This window comes from Gorilla gorilla, chromosome 18, assembly GCF_029281585.2.
Source record: "Gorilla gorilla gorilla isolate KB3781 chromosome 18, NHGRI_mGorGor1-v2.1_pri, whole genome shotgun sequence".
NCBI lineage: Eukaryota > Metazoa > Chordata > Mammalia > Primates > Hominidae > Gorilla > Gorilla gorilla.
Window position 1 is genome coordinate 18,594,010 of NC_073242.2, and position 15,936 is coordinate 18,609,945.

Genomic DNA, 15,936 nt, shown 5'->3' on the forward strand with positions numbered 1-15,936 from the left:
TAAAACTAGATATCAATAAGAAGAGTAATTTTGGAAACAATACAATCACATGGAAGTTAAACACTACCCTCCTGAATAAATGACTAGCGGGTCAATGAAGATACTAAGACAGAAATTCAAAAATTTCATGAAACAAGGGGTAATGACAACACAGGATACCAAAACTTGTGATGCAGAAAGCAATACAAAGGCAGAGATTTACAGCTATAAGTGCCTACCATCCAAACAAAAGAAAAACTTCAAATAAACAATACATCTTAAATAACCAGTAAAATAAGAACAAACTAAACCAAAAATAAGAAAAATAAATAAGATCGTAGCAGAAATAAAATTGAAAGGAAAAACACACAAGATGAAATGAAAAGTTGGTTTTCTGGAAAGCAAAACAAAATGGACAAACTTTTAACCAGGCTAACTAAGAAAAAAGAGACAAGATTCAAATAAATAAAATCAACAGATTAAAAAAGGGAGACATTACAACTAATACTTCAGAAATTCAAAGGATCATAACTGGCTATTATATGCCAATAAATTGGAAAGCCTAGTAGAAATTGGCAAATTCCTAGATGCATACAACCTACTTAGGTTGAACAATGAAAACATCCAAGACCAGAACAGATTGGTAACAAGTAATGAGATTGAAGCCATCAGAAAAAGTCTCCCAGTAAAGAAAAGCCCAGGAACTGATGTCTTCACTGCTGATGGCTTCACACCAAACAATTTAATGACCTAGTACAAATCCTACTCAAACTATTTTGAAAAACAGGAGGGAATACTTCCAAACTTATTCTATGAGACCATTATTACTGTGATACCAAAATCAGACAAAGGCATCAAAGAAGGAAACTACAGGCCCCAGTATCTCTAATATTGATGCAAAAATTCTCAACGAAATACCAGTGAATCAAATTCAGTAAAACATTAAAAAGATAATTCATCATGATCAAGTGGCATGTATCCCTGGGATGCAAGGGTCACTCAACATACAATGTGATACATCATATCAACCAAATAAACGACAAAAACAGTATGATCATGTCAACTGAAACTGAAAAAGCATTTGATGAAATTCAACATCCCTTCATGCTATTAATCCTCAAATAACGGGTACAGAAGAAACATACCACAACATAATAAAAACTACAGGAAAGACACCCACAGCTAGAATCATATGGAGAGAGGTCCAGGCTGCAGTGACCTGTGATCCCACCACTGCACTCCAGCCTGGGCAACAGAGTGAAAGCCTGTCTCAAAAAAAAAAAAAATACATAAAAAGAGGTATGAGCCTCTTTTACAGGTGCAGTGACTCACATCTGTAATGCTAACACTTTCTGGGAGGCTGAGGTGAGAGGATCTCTTGAGGCCAGGAGTTCAAGATCAGCCTGGGCAAAATAGCAAGACCCTTTATCTACAAAAAATTTTTAAATATTTGCCAGGTGTGGTGGCACGTGCCTGTAGTCTTAAACAATTATCATATGACCCGGATAGTGTATTCCTTAGGGATATACCCAAGGGAAATGAAAATACACATCCACACTAAAATTTGTACACAAATGTTCACAGCAGCATTGTGCATAATAGCCAAAAATTGGGAAAAAAACTCAAGTGCCTATCAACAGAGGAACTGATAAAATATGGTATAGCCATTCAAAAGATTACTCAGCATTAAAAAAGAATGAAGTGTTGATATACGCTACAGCATGGATAAACCTTGAAAACACTGTGCCAAGTGAAAGAAGTCAATCACAAAAGACCATATGTAGTAAGATTTCATTCTGTGAAACCTCCAGAACAGCTAAACTCAGAGACAGAAAGTAAGCTAGTTATTGCCAGGGACTAGGGGAAAAGGGAATAAGGATGATTGCTAATGGGTATGGGATTTCTTGTGGACTGATGAAAATGGTCTGAAAGTATCTAGATACCTGTCCTGTTTGTGCGATTCTGTGAACATACTATAAACCACAAAATTCTGCACTCAAGGGGTTGATTTCATGGTAGGTGAATTTATCTCATTTATCTTTATCTCAATAAAGCTTTTTAAAGACACTTTAAAAAGACATATCTGTATAAGCTACAAAAATAACACACTGAGAGACTAAAATGCTTAATTTTTCCATTTTTCTTCTTCAGTGCAATCTCAAGTCCAAAAGTCTTTCCTTCCTATATATGCATATTTTGTCCAGTGAAACAAGAAACTCTATTAACTTTTTTATTAGAAATAAAAAAAAGCCATGTGTGCTGGCTCACAGCTGTGCTTCCAGCTATTCAGAAGGCTGAGGAAGAAGGATCACTTGAGGCCAAGACTGGGAGTTCAAGACCAGCTGAGGCAACATAGCTAGATCCTGTCTTTAAAAATATTTTTTAGGCCAGGCACGGGGGCTCACACCTGTAATCCCAGCACTTTGGGAGGCCAAGGAGGGCAGATCATTTGAGATCAGGAGTTCAAAACCAGCCTGGACAACATGGTGAAACCCCATCTCTACTAAAAATATAAAAATTAGCCAGGTGTAGTGGTGGGCACCTGTAGTTCCAGCTACTTGGGAGGCTGAGGCAGGAGAATTGCTTGAGCCGGGAGGGTGGAGGCTGCAGTGAGGCCAAGATCATTCCACTGCACTCCAGCCTGGGTGACAGAGCAAGACTCCGTCTCAGGAAAAAAAAAAAAAAAAATATATATATATATATATACACATACATATATGTGTATATGTATATATATATACATATTTATGTGTATATGTATATATATATTTTTTAGGTTAAAACCCTACTGAAATGAAACTAATAAAATAAAATTCAACTTAATTAAAAAATAGTTCCTGAAATATTAATTTTCAAACAATTCTATTTTAGCTTTGACTCTGAACAAAATATAAACGTCAATTTCAAAATATCACAAAGATTGGCTGGGGGCAGTGGCTCATGCCTGCAATTCCAGCACTTTGGGAGGACGAGGCAGGTGGATCACTAGAGGCCAGGAGTTCCAGAGGAGCCTGGCCAACATAGGGAAACCCAGTCTCTACTAAAAAAATACAACAAAAATTAGCCGGGTCTAGTAACCCCAGCTACTCAGGAGGCTGAGGCATTAGAATCGCTGGAATCTGGGAGGTGGAGGTTGCAGTGAGCGGAGGTCATGCCACAGCACTCCAACCTGGGCGACAGACTGAGAGTCTGTCTCAAAAAAATAAAAATAAGGCCAGGTGCTGTGGCTCACACCTGTAATCCCAGCACTTTGGGAGGCCAAGGTGGGCAGATCACTTGAGGTCAAGGAGTTTGGGACCAGCCTGGGCAACACAGTGAAACCTCCTCTCTACTAAAAATACATAAATGAGCTGGGCGTGGTGGCACACACTTGTAATGCCAGCTACACCAGAGGCTGAGGCAGGGGAATCGTTTGAATTCGGGAGGTGGAGGTTGTAGTGACCTGAGATTGTGCTACTGCACTCCAGCCTGGACGACAGAGTGAGACCCCATCTCAAAAAAAAAGAAAATTTAAATTTAAAATTTAAAAAAGTCACAAAGACTACAAATACTCAGGTTTAAGCAAATTCCCACCTTTCTTGAATTACCAGTAATTCATATTTGCTTTGTCAAAAATGTAGATATTTACCTGCCTCAACGGAATGAAATCCTAAAAGCCTAGTGTTCTCAAATGATGAAGACAAAGAAACATGCATATTTTAATTTAGAATTTTGATTCAGAATTCATTTTAACCTAGCTGGAGTATACATAATCAGGTATGTATTTATTTACTTATTTAAGAGACTGGGTTTCGCTGTGTTATCCAGGATGGAATGCAGTGGCACAACCCTGGCTCACTGCAACTTGTACTTCCTGAGCTCAAGCGATCCTCCCACCTCAGCCTCCAGAGTAGCTGGGACTGCAAGTGCACGTTACCACACCCAGCTAATTTTTGCGGAGACGAGCCTCGCTATGTTTCCCACACTGGTCTCTAACTCCTTGGCTCACTACAGCCTCAAGCCCCTGGGCTCAAGCAATCTGCCTCCCAAAGTGCTGAGATTACAGGAGTGAGCCACCACAACCGGCCTAGTCGATAGTGTATACTAAGCAACATATACCCTGCTTTTGCCTAGAACATACTGAAAACATGGCATTAAAAACAATCACAAAAGTTGGGAGCTGAGAAAAATATACTGTAAAACAAATCTGACAGATATTAATCTCAAGAAGCTCCCGAAAATGTCTCAAGAACTCCTATGCTGCACTCTCCCTAATAATTTAGACTTTCTAAATATTTCTAAATATTTTCTGATCATCTACCGTGTGCCCAGCACCATGCCAGGTACCAAGATGCCATGGTGAGGTATACACAAAACCGGCTCCTGCTTGCGGGAAGCCTGCTCTCTAAAACAGCGCTTGCCAAGCTCGACTGATCACAACTTGGGAGCTTGTTTAAGTTCCAAATCGGCTTCCCTGCTTAGGTGAGCCACCATCCGTGGCATTTTTATCAGGTGCTCCCAATGATTCCTACGCTCTAACGGGTTTGGGAGGAAAGGGTGGGGGTAAGCTCGAGAGCCCAGACCCATCCCGTCCAGCGGGAGCCCCACCTCTAAAGTCCATGTCGCTCAGCATCCTTCCCCCTGACTAGTGGCCCAAACACAGCACGAAGCTGAGGTGGGTGGAACGCTTTCCAAAACGGCGCTCTGTGATGAGCCACCGACAGACTTGCTCGCCTCCGGGAACGAAGAGCTCACTCCTCACAAACCCCACCAGGGAAAGGTAGCACCTGAGCCTCCCGGGCTGCGCGGACACCTGTCTCCCCGCGGGTGCCGCCTACTGCTCCGGTGGACTCCAGTCCCCAGGTTCCGCCCCACGGGGACTGGGGGGAGCGGGGAGGCGCCGCGCGCATTAGGCGCTGACAGTATACCGACCCCCCCTCCGGTGTGCGCAGGCCAACATCCATACACACCCTCACACACCCGCACACACTCCCGTGGAAACTGAGGCAGGCAGGCGGCGGACCAGGTCCCGCCGCCTGACGGCTAGCGGCTGGGATGGAACCCGGACTGCGAGACGCCTTCCGCCTCACAGGCACTCCTCAGCCGCTGAGGCCCGGCCCGGCTCCCACCGCCGGAGTTTCACAAAGAAAGTCTCCCGGCCCGAGCCCCTCACGCACTCACCGGCGCCGACGCCCGCGGCGACTGGGGCTCCCACCTCCTTCAGCTCCTTGCGGGGGTCGGCCCTTGGGTCGGCTTGGGCGCCCGCAGCGGCGACTGCTCCACATCCACCGGGTCCGGGCCGCGTCCTCCTCGAGCTAAGGGTCCCGCCAGCTAGGCGCGCGCGCCAGTTCCGCGCGCTATGTTCCCACCGTGCTGCTCGCCGCTGAGGCGACCCTCACTGCCCCCCAGCCGCGCGCGCCCCCGCGGGCCCACACACGAACTGCGCACGCGCGCGTTCGCCGCGCCCCCCCTCCCTCCCCGCGCGCCCCGCCTCGCGCCCCGCCTCGCGCCCTCTGGAGCTGGCCGCTGTTCCCAGTGTCTCGCCCACCCCCGCCGGGCCCGTCCGACTCCGCGGGTGAGCGCGTGGTTCCCGGCTCCGCACCGCCGCCTGCCTCTCTGCAGACCACCCCGGACCCGACCCCTCGGCCACTTCCCCACGCTGCCCCTTTCGCTTCCCCCACCACGCGGGGCCTAGGACGAGGGTCTGGGCCAAGAGGAACTTCCCTGCAAGAAGTGCCGAGCTAAGGACGCTACTAAGGGGGCGGGATCGCCACCGTGGAGGTGTGCAAGCAGGTGCCTGCGTCCCGGAGACAGCCAGACTCAACGGAGAAGCTGAGTTGAAGTCCCACATCTCCACTAACCCTTGCATGTTAGGGTCAGGGCTTCGGGACTTGTTTCTCCTAAATCTTTTTTTTTTTTTTTTTTTTGAGACAGTCTCGCTCTGTCACCGAGGCTGGAGTGCTGTGGCGCGATCTCGGCTCACTGCAAGCTCCACCTCCCGGGTTCACGCCATTCTCCTGCCTCAGCCTCCCGAGCAGCTGAGACTACAGGCGCCCGCCACCACCTGCTGATTTTTGTATTTTTAGTAGAGGTGGGGTTTCACCGTGTTAGCCAGGATGGTCTCCATCTCCTGACCTCGTGGGTGTTCTCAACCCTTTGTCAAGTGATGCATTCAAAGGATGTCTCATAGCTCAGTTCCCTTCTTCTGGGAACTGTCTTTTGTTATTTTATTTTATTGATTTGTTTATTTTGAGATAGAGTCTTGCTCTTGTCACCCAGCCTGGAGTGCGGTGGCACAATCTCTGCTCACTCTACGACCTCTGCCTGCTGGGTTCAAGCAACTCTTCTGAAACTCCGTCTCAAAACAGACAAACAAACAAACAAACAGCAAAAACAAGGCAGATGAGAACTGTTATGTAAAAGCCAAGGGCTCTGGTCTGTGAGCATCCCGTTTCCTGTCTTTGCATCCTGCAGATTAAAAAGGCCCTTCTGCTTCTCGTAAATCCCAAAGTCACATCACTCAACACAGTTGTCAGGTTGCGACTGGTTGAAATGCGGACAGGATTTAAGACTTTGAAAATAGACAGAGATGGACACATCAGAAAGAACAGAAAGACCCGGGGACATCCTGCATCTCTGCAGATTGAAGGTATCTCATGTGTATAAATTAATACAAATATATGACTTGCTCACACAGCCTGGCCTGGGACTCAACCCCTGGGACTGCTGGGAAACTTCTTTTTATTTTTTCTTTTTTTTTTTTGAGATGGAGTCTCGCTCTGTCGTCCAGGCTGGAGTGCAGTAATGCGATCTCGGCTCACTGCAAGCTCCGCCTCCCGGGTTCATGCCATTCTCCTGCCTCAGCCTCCCGAGTATCTGGGACTACAGGCACCCGCCATCACGCCCGGCTAATTTTTTGTATTTTTAGTAGAGACGGGGTTTCACTGTGTTAGCCAGGATAGTCTCGAACTCCTGACCTCGTGATCCGCCCGACTTGGCCTCCCAAAGTGCTGGGATTACAGGTGTGAGCCACTGTGCCTGGCCACTTTTTCTTCTTTTTGAGACAGAGTCTCGCCCTGTTGCCCAGGCTGGAGTGTAGTGGTGCAATCTTGGCTCACTGCAACCTCCACCTCCCAGGTTCAAGCAATTCTCCTGCCTCAGCCTCCTGAGTAGCTGGGATTACAGGCCACCACACCTGGCTAATTTTTGTATTTTTAGTAGAGACAGGGTTTCACCATGTTGGACAGGCTGGTCTCGAACTCCTGACCTTAAGTGATCGGCCCACCTTGGCCCCGCGAAGTGCTGGGATTACAGACGTAAGCTACAGTGCTCTGCCAATTTCTGGGAAACTTCTGCAGTACAATATTGCCACCTGGAATTTAGTCCCTTAGTATGTGTCTCCCTTAGTATGTGTCTGCCAGGGCAGTTTCCACACTAGAGCGAAACAATTTATTTGTCCGTCTCCCCATTCCCACACCCACCCCCAACTCCCACTTTAGGATACAAACTCTAGCGGCCAGGCATGGTGGCTTATTCCTGTAATCCCAGCACCTTGGCAGAATCACTTGAGCCCAGGAGTTTGAGACCATCCTGGACAATACAGCGAGACCCCATCTCTATAAAACATTTAAAAATTGGCCAGACCTGGTGACACGCACTTGTAGTCGCAGCTACTTGGGAGGCTGAGACGGGACGAGGCTGCACTGAGTCAAGATTGCATTACTGCACTCCAGCCTAGGTGACAGAGCCAGCCCCCGTCTTAAAAAAATTAACCAGGTGTTGTGGTGTGTACCTGCAATCCCAGCTACTCAGGAGCCTGAGGCCGGAGGATTGCTTGAGTCCAGCAGTTGGAGGCTGCATTGAGCTGTGATCATGCTACTGCACCCATAAGGGCAGGAATTTTTTCTTTTCTTTTTAACTGAGGTGAAATTCACATTACATAAAGTGTACAATTCAGGACATTCACAAAGTCAAACAGTCATCACCTCTATCTAGTTCCAAAATGTTTTCATCACCCCAAAGAAGACCTCATACCCATTAAGCAGGCATTCTCCATTCTCCCCTCCACCTCCACTGGCAACCACCAATCTATTCTCTGTGGATTTGCCTATTCTGGACATTTCATATAAATGAAATCACCCAATTTGTGACTTTTTGTGTCTACCTTCTTTCACTTAGTATTAAAGCTTTTGTGGTTCATCTACATTGTAGCATGTATCAGCACTTTATTTATTTATTTATTTTTGAGATGGAGTTTTGCTCTTGTTGCCCAGGCTAGAGTGCAATGGTGCGATCTCGGCTCACCACAACCTCTGTCTCCCGGGTTCAAGCAATTCTCCTGCCTCAGCCACCCAAGTAGCTGGGATTACAGGTGCACACCACCACATCTGGCTAATTTTTGTATTTTTAGTAGAGATGGAGTTTCTCCATGCTGGTCAGACTGATCTCCAACTCCTGACCTCAGGTGATCTGCCTGCCTTGACCTCCCAAAATGCTGAGATTACAGGCATGAGCCATCATGCCTGGCCTCTTTTTTAGTGGCTGAATAACATTCCGTTGCACAAATAACCCACATTTTGTTCATTTACTTATTTATTTTTTGAGACAGAGCCTTGCTCTGTTGCTAGGCTGGAGTGCAATGGTGCAATCTCGGCTCACTGAAACCTCTGCCTCACCAGTTCGAGTGATTCTCTTGCCTCAGCCTCCCAAGTAGCTGGGATTACAGGTGTGAGCCACTAGGCCTGGCTAATTTTTGTATTTTTAAAATTTATTTTATCTTCTTTCTTTTGAGACAGAGTTTCACTCTTGTTGCCCAGGCTGGAGTGCAATGGTGTGATCTCAGCTCACCGCAATCTCCGCCTCCTGGGTTCAGGTGATTCTCCTGCCTCAGCCTCCCAAGTAGCTGGGATTACAGACATGCACCACTACGCCTGGCTAATTTTGTATTTTTAGTAGAGACAGGGTTTCTCCATGTTGGTCAGGCTGGTTTTGAACTCCCGACCTCAGGCAATCCGCCTGTCTCAGACTCCCAAAGTGCTGGGATTACAAGCGTGAGCCACCGCCCCTGGCCTAATTTTTGTATTTTTATTAGAGATGTGGTTTCGCCATGTTGGCCAGGCTGGTCTCCAACTCCTGATCTCAAATGGTCCTCCTGCCTTGGCCTCCTAAAGTGCTGGGATTACAGGCGTGAGCCACTGCACCAGGCTCATTTTTCCATTCTCTTTTTTTTGAGATGGAGTCTTCTTGCTCTGTCACCCAGGCTGGAGTGCAGTGGCATGATCTCGGCTCACTGCAACCTCCGCCTCCCGGGTTCAAGCAATTCTCCTGCCTCAGCCTCCCAAATAGCTGGAATTACAGGTGCGTGCCACCATGCCTGACTAATTTGTGTATTTTTTTTAAGTAAAGGCGGAGTTTCACCATACTGGCCAGGTTGGTCTCGAACTCCTGACCTTGTGATCCACCCACCTTGGTTCCCAAAGTGTTGGGATTACAGGCGTGAGCTACCGTGCCCGGCCATTCATTTATTCTTTGATGAACATTTGGATTGATGCTACCTCTTGGTGATTGTGAATATGATAGGGATTCTTGTTCACTCCTTTTCCAGTGCCTAGAACTGTGCTAACCTGAAGAATGAAAGGTGGGCCAGGTGTTATTCATTTCTGTCTTCCCCAGAACACAATGAGACCAAGGGATGAAGTGGGCAGAAAGTCAACAGTCAACAGTAAAACCCAATGTGAGGGATGAAGGGAGGAAGGACCTGAATGGGAGAAAAGCTATTTTCTATCTTTTGTACTTGAAAAAGTGAATCGCAATGGCTACAGAGACATATTTATATACCCAGATCTGAAAAGGTTATTTGTCATCGGACCACAAAGGCAAAATGATGCATTGGTATGTTGAGAGATTCCTGGCAAATCACAACTGGGCAGAAATGACAGGGCGAGCACCAGGGAGAGAGGCATTGAAATCCAATTGCTTCCCTGCAAACGACTTCATTAAATTGTCCAGATTACTAGGAGCCTACTGCAAAAAAATGCAAAGGGCAAGTGGAGTAATTTCTTTTTGACTGTTGATGCAATTTGGAAGAAATTAAATAGCAATTAAGTTTGTTTACTTAGGAGGAGATAGAGTGTGAACACCCCGCGGGGGCCCCCCCTGTCAGCCTTTGGAAAATGAAACGGCTTTTGGCTCGGTATGGTTCCCTGGGGACCGCCCTGTTCCTTAGCGAGTTTGGCTACTTCGGCGCGCCCTCTGGTGGCCACGTGTGGAAGGTCTGGCAATTGTGCTTTGTTCCCCATCAGAGAGAAGGGGGTGGCTTCAGCCACAAGAGTGTGGATCTGCAAATTAATTCACATTTAAACTGCAAAGCCTGACTCAGCATGTGCTACTTAGGGGTGCAGGAAGAGCTATATAGATGAAGTGATTTTTTAAATTAAAATTATAACATTAATTATGATTATGATTTTATTTTTTGAGACAGCGTTTCACTCTGTTGCCTAGGCTGGAATGCAGTGGCATGATCTCGGCTCACTGCAACATCCGCCTCTGGAGTACAAGCGATTCTCCTGTCTCAGCCTCCTGAGTAGCTGGGATTACAGGAACCCACCACCACACCGGCTAATTTTTGTATTTTTGGTAGAGACAGGGTTTCGCCATGTTTGCCAGGCTGGTCTCAAACTCCTGGCCTCAAGTGATTCATCTGCCTTGGCCTCCCAATGTGTTGGGATTAGAGGCATGAGCCACAGCACCCGGCTACTCCAAAATATCTTTAAGACCCCACAGGAAGAAATAGAAGATAACCATCTTCTACTCATAAGAATAGAATAGCCTCTATTCATGTTCATAAGAAACCTGCTCCCATGAGCCAGTTGCCTCCCACCAGGTCCCACCTCCAACAGTGGGGATTACATTTCAACATGAGATTTGGGCAGGACATCCAAACCCTGTCAAGCAGCTTTATTCATAATTGCCAAAACTTGATATCAACCAACATGTCCTTTAGTAGGTGAAGGAGGTTTTACTTCTCATACCACGCCTGACACCAAATGAGAGGGTTTTTTTTCGCTTTTGACATCAAATATGTGGTGTCTGTTTTTTTGAAACAGGGTCTTGCTCTGTCAACCAGGCTGGAGTGCAGTGACATAAATGCGGCTCACTGAAGCCTTGACCTCCCAGACTCAAATGATCCTCCCACCACAGCCTCCTAAGTAGGTGGGACTACAGGTGTGCGTCACCATGCTTGGCTATTTTTGTTGTTGTTGTTGTTGAGACAGAGTCTCGCTCTATTGCCCAGGCTAGTGTGCAATGATGTGATCTTGGCTCACTGCAACCTCTGCCCCCCAGGTTCAAGCAATTCTCCTGCCTCAGCCTCCTGAGCACCTGGGACTACAGGCATGCGCCACCATGCCTGGCTAATTTTTGTATTTTTAGTAGAGACAGGGTTTTACCATGTTGGCCAGGCTGGTCTCGAACTCCTGACTTAAGGTGATCTGCCCACCTCAGCCTCCTGAAGTGCTGGGATTACAGGCGTAAGCCACCGCTCCCAGTTGCTATTTTTTTTTTTGAGATATAATCTTGCTCTGTCACCATGCTGGAGTACAGTGGTGTGATCTCAGCTCACTGCAACCTCCGTCTCCTGGGTTCAAGTGATTCTCCTGCCACAGCCTCCTGAGTAACTGGGACTAAAGGCGTGCACCACCCACACCCAGCTAATTTTTGTATTTTTAGTAGAGAGGGGGTTTCACCGTGTTGGCCAGGATGGTCTTCATCTCTTGACCTTGTGATCCGCCCGCCTTGGCCTCCCGAAGTGCTGGGATTACAGGTGTGAGCCACCTCGCCCGGCCTCCGGCCCTAATTTTTAAAAAATTCTTAGTAGAGATGAGATCTGGCCATGTTGCCCAGGTTGGTCTTGAACTCCTGAGCTCAGCCAATCCATCCACCTCAGCATCTCAAAGGGCTGGGATTATGGGTGTGAGCCATGGCATGCTGCCATTATGTGATGTTTTTTCCAACACCACCCCTCCAATGCTGACAACAGCTTCCCAAAACAAGCTTTCTGAGTCAGATAAGGAAGTTTCTGAGAGATCCTCCTAATGCTTCAGAAAAGAGCATCAGAAAGACAGGGTTTAATACAATCATTCTTCTTTTATGAATGTTTGTGTTACTTGTTGAAGGAAGAGCTGTAGCAGACAATGTTGGTTGGACCACCCGATATTATTCAGAACCTCATTCTAGAGTCTAGAAAACCAGATCTTCACTTTTCCAGACTTTCTTGCATCTCTGGATGGCCATAATGCCAACTTCTGCTGGTTTTGTCCTTAATCCTTTTTTATTGTCTTGAACACGGATATGATGTTTGGAGATGTGGCAGCCATCTTGTAACCATGAGGACATAAAGTCTACATGCTATGAATGTCATTAGGGCTCAGAAAGCAATACCCCAAAAATATGGTGCTTTCTCCTTTATACTGATCTAAAGAAGCAGCCTCGAGGTCCCTCTGTGACCTTCACTCACCTCCTTGTCTTTCTGATCCTCTTTCCTGAAGCAACAGGAGGGACTCTGTCCTTATCTAAGAACACTTATCTCCAAAGAAATGCAATTGTCTAAGACACCTTCCCTAGGAATCTCATCAAGTAACCAGAAGAGACTGGGAGTCGTCACCACATCCAGACTTTTCATCTGTTCTTCTGAGGGCAGCTCTAAGGGATTACCTGGAGGACTTTTACCTGCATAATAAGCCAATATTTGTTCCTGTGCAGTTCCACCCCTCACCTGGCACATCAAACCTGTCTGTCTCATCCAGCTTGCAAAGAGAATCACTTTCAAAATAATATCTGTCTCCAGGTCCATACATCTCTCCTATGAAGAGAGTTTTTTTTTTGTTTGTTTTGTTTTTTGAGACAGAGTCTTGCTTTGTCATCCAGGCTGGAGTGCAGTGGCACGAACTTGGCTCACTGCAACCTCTGCCTCCTGGGTTCAAGTGAATCTCCTGCCTCAGCCTCCCGAGTAGCTGAGATTACAGGCATGCGCCACCATGACTGGCTAATTTTTGTATTTTTAGTAAAGACGGGGTTTTGCCATGTTGGCCAGGCTGGTCTTGAACTCCTGACCTCAAGTGATCTGCCCACCTCAGCCTCCCAAAGTGCTGGGATTGTGGGCATGAGCCACCGTGCCCGGCCATGAAGAGAATATTTAATTTTCAACCACCTGGTCTCTCTTCAAGTCTCATGCTTTGTGTATGGCTCATGTGTTCATAGGCACATGAATAAATTGTGGATCCTTTTTTCTTTATTGATCTGCTTTTGTCAATTTATTATGGAGCAAATGGGCTCGCTTCCTGATGTGCACAGAAGCCAATAACTACAGCACTGGCTTTTGAAAAAATGAAAAAGGTTTTATTGCAAAATCAGCCAGCAAGGAGACAGGAGTCAGGCTCAAATCTGTCTCCTCTATTTGGGGCCTGGGGCAAGTTTTAATGGACCAGAGGGCAAAGGAAAGGATTTGAAAATGTTGACTTGGCAGAGTCTGATTGGAGGACTTCAAATTTGACCATTTACGAGGCCGGGCGCGGTGGCTCATGCCTGTAATCCCAGCACTTTGGGAGGCCGAGACGGGTGGATCACGAGGTCAGGAGATCGAGACCATCCTGGCTAACACGGTGAAGCCCTGTCTCTACTAAAAACACAAAAAATTAGCCAGGCATGGTGGCGAGCACCTGTAGTCCCAGCTACTTGGGAGGCTGAGGCAGGAGAATGGCATGAACCCGGGAGGTGGAGCTTGCAGTGAGCCGAGATTGCACCTCTGCACTCCAGCCTGGGTGACAGAGCAAGACTCCGTTTCCAAAAAAAAAAAAAAAAAAATTTTTTTGACCATTTACAATAAGGTATGTAGAGGCAGATCCTAGCCCTGGGTCTTTCAGGCCAAGGGACCCCTCACTTCTGAAATAGTCCAGCATTCAGGTTTTGATCATGTCTTCATCTTCTTGGATCTAAGGGGAAGAATGTTTTTTTCTGGATGTTATCAGAGGTCAAAGCTTTTGAGATGGAGTCTGACTCTGTCACCCAGACTGGAGTACAGTGGTGAGATCTCGGCTCACTGCAACCTCTGCCTCTCGGATTCCAGCGATTCTCCTGCCTCGGCCTCCCAAGTAGCTGGGATTACAGGTGCCCGCCACCATGCCCGGCTTATTTTTGTATTTTTAGTAGAGATGGGGTTTCATCGTGTTAGCTAGGATGGTCTCAATCTCCTGACCTCGTGTTCTGCCCACCTCGGCTTCCCAAAGTGCTGGGATTACAGGCGTGAGCCACCGTGCCTGGCCTGGGTATTCTCTTAATTGCAAATGAAAACATTCCTAATACAAGCTTCTTAGAAGAATTTATTTATTTTATTTTTTTGAGATGAAGTCTTGCTCTTGTTGCCCAGGCTGGAGTGCAGTGGCATGATCTTAGCTTACTGCAACCTCTGCCTTGCAGGTTCAAGCAATTCTCCTGCCTCAGCCTCCTGAGTAGCTGGGACTATAGGCAGGCGCCACCACACCCGGCTAATTTTTGTATTTTTAGTAGAGACAGGGTTTCACCATACTGGCCAGGCAAGTCTCGAACTTCTGACTTTGTGATCCCCTCCTTCGGCCTCCCAAAGTGCCAGGATTACAGGTGTGAGCCATCATACCCAGCCCTCTTAGAAGAATTTATACACATTATTATAATTACTTTTTTTTTTGCAATCACTGAACACTTTTTCCTAATGAGGAAGAAGAAAGAAACCTTTACTCAGAATCTATGCCACAGAACTTAGTACTTTGTTAGTTAGGGATTCTCTTGTTAGGTAGGGATTCCTACCGAGAAGATATCCCGGTAGGAGCAAGGCTTAGCACTCTACAGCAACTGCTTATTTATTTATTTATTTATGGAGACAGGGTCTCATTCTGTCACCCAGGCTGGAGTGCAGTGACATGATCTCAGCTCACTGTAGCCTTCACCTCCCAGGTGCAAGCGATTCTCCTGCCTCAGCCTTTGGAGTAGCTGGAACTACAGGCACACATCACCATGCCCAGCTAATTTTCGTATGTTTAGTAGAGACGGGGTTTCTCTGTGTTGGCAAGGCTGGTCTGGAACTCCTGACCTCAAGTGATCTGCCTGCCTTGGCCTCCCAAAATGCTGGAATTTACAGGTGTGAGCCACCGCACCTGGTCTGAATGCTTTATTTTATTCTTTTATTTATTTATTTATTTATTTATTTATTTATTTTTCCTTTGAGACGGAGTCTTGCTCTGTTTCCCAGGCTGGAGTGCAGTGGTGCGATCTTGGCTTACTGCAAGCTCTGCCTCCCAGGTTCACACCATTCTCCTGCCTCAGCCTCCCGAGTAAGCTGGGACTACAGGCACCCACCATCATGCCCGGCTAATTTTTTTGTATTTTTATTAGAGACAGGGTTTCACTGTGTTAGCCAGGATGGTCTCGATCTCCTGAGTTGGTGATCTGCCCTCCTTGGCCTCCCAAAGTGCTGGGATTACAAGCGCGAGCCACCACGCCCAGCCACTTTATTCTTGTAGACATACTAGCACCCACACAGATGTCTTCTACTCATGCGGTAACATATATAGGAAAATTCTAGAATCCTCCACGAAAATGTCTCCCAAACATGATGAAAAATATGAACACTGGATGGTTGTGGTGGCTCATGCTTGTAATACCAGCATTTTGGGAGGTGGAGGCAGAAGGATTGATTGAACCCAGAAGCTTGAGACCAGCCTGGGCAACAAATTAAGACCCTGTGTGTATAGAGTTTTTTATTTTTTATTTTTTTATTAGCCAGGTGTTGTGGTATGTACCTGTAGTCCCAGCTACTCAAGAGGCTGAGGTGGGAGGATCACTGGAGTCCAGAAGGTTGAGGCTGCAGTGAGCTATGATCACCACTGTACTCCAGCCTGGGTGACAGAGTGAGACCTTCTCGGAAAAAAAATTTTGCAAAAATGTGGA

General features: G+C 46.7%; 1 protein-coding gene across 1 annotated transcript in view; it reads left to right on the top strand.

The window, feature by feature from the left end:
• The first annotated feature begins 5,483 nt into the window (after positions 1 to 5,483).
• Positions 5,484 to 15,936, top strand: part of TMC7 (transmembrane channel like 7) — a 97,755-nt gene continuing 87,302 nt past the window's right edge. Inside the window, exon 1 of the mRNA XM_031002965.3 lies at positions 5,484 to 6,607. The gene's annotated coding sequence lies outside the window, so the exon portion shown is untranslated. The remainder of the gene's footprint in view (positions 6,608 to 15,936) is intronic.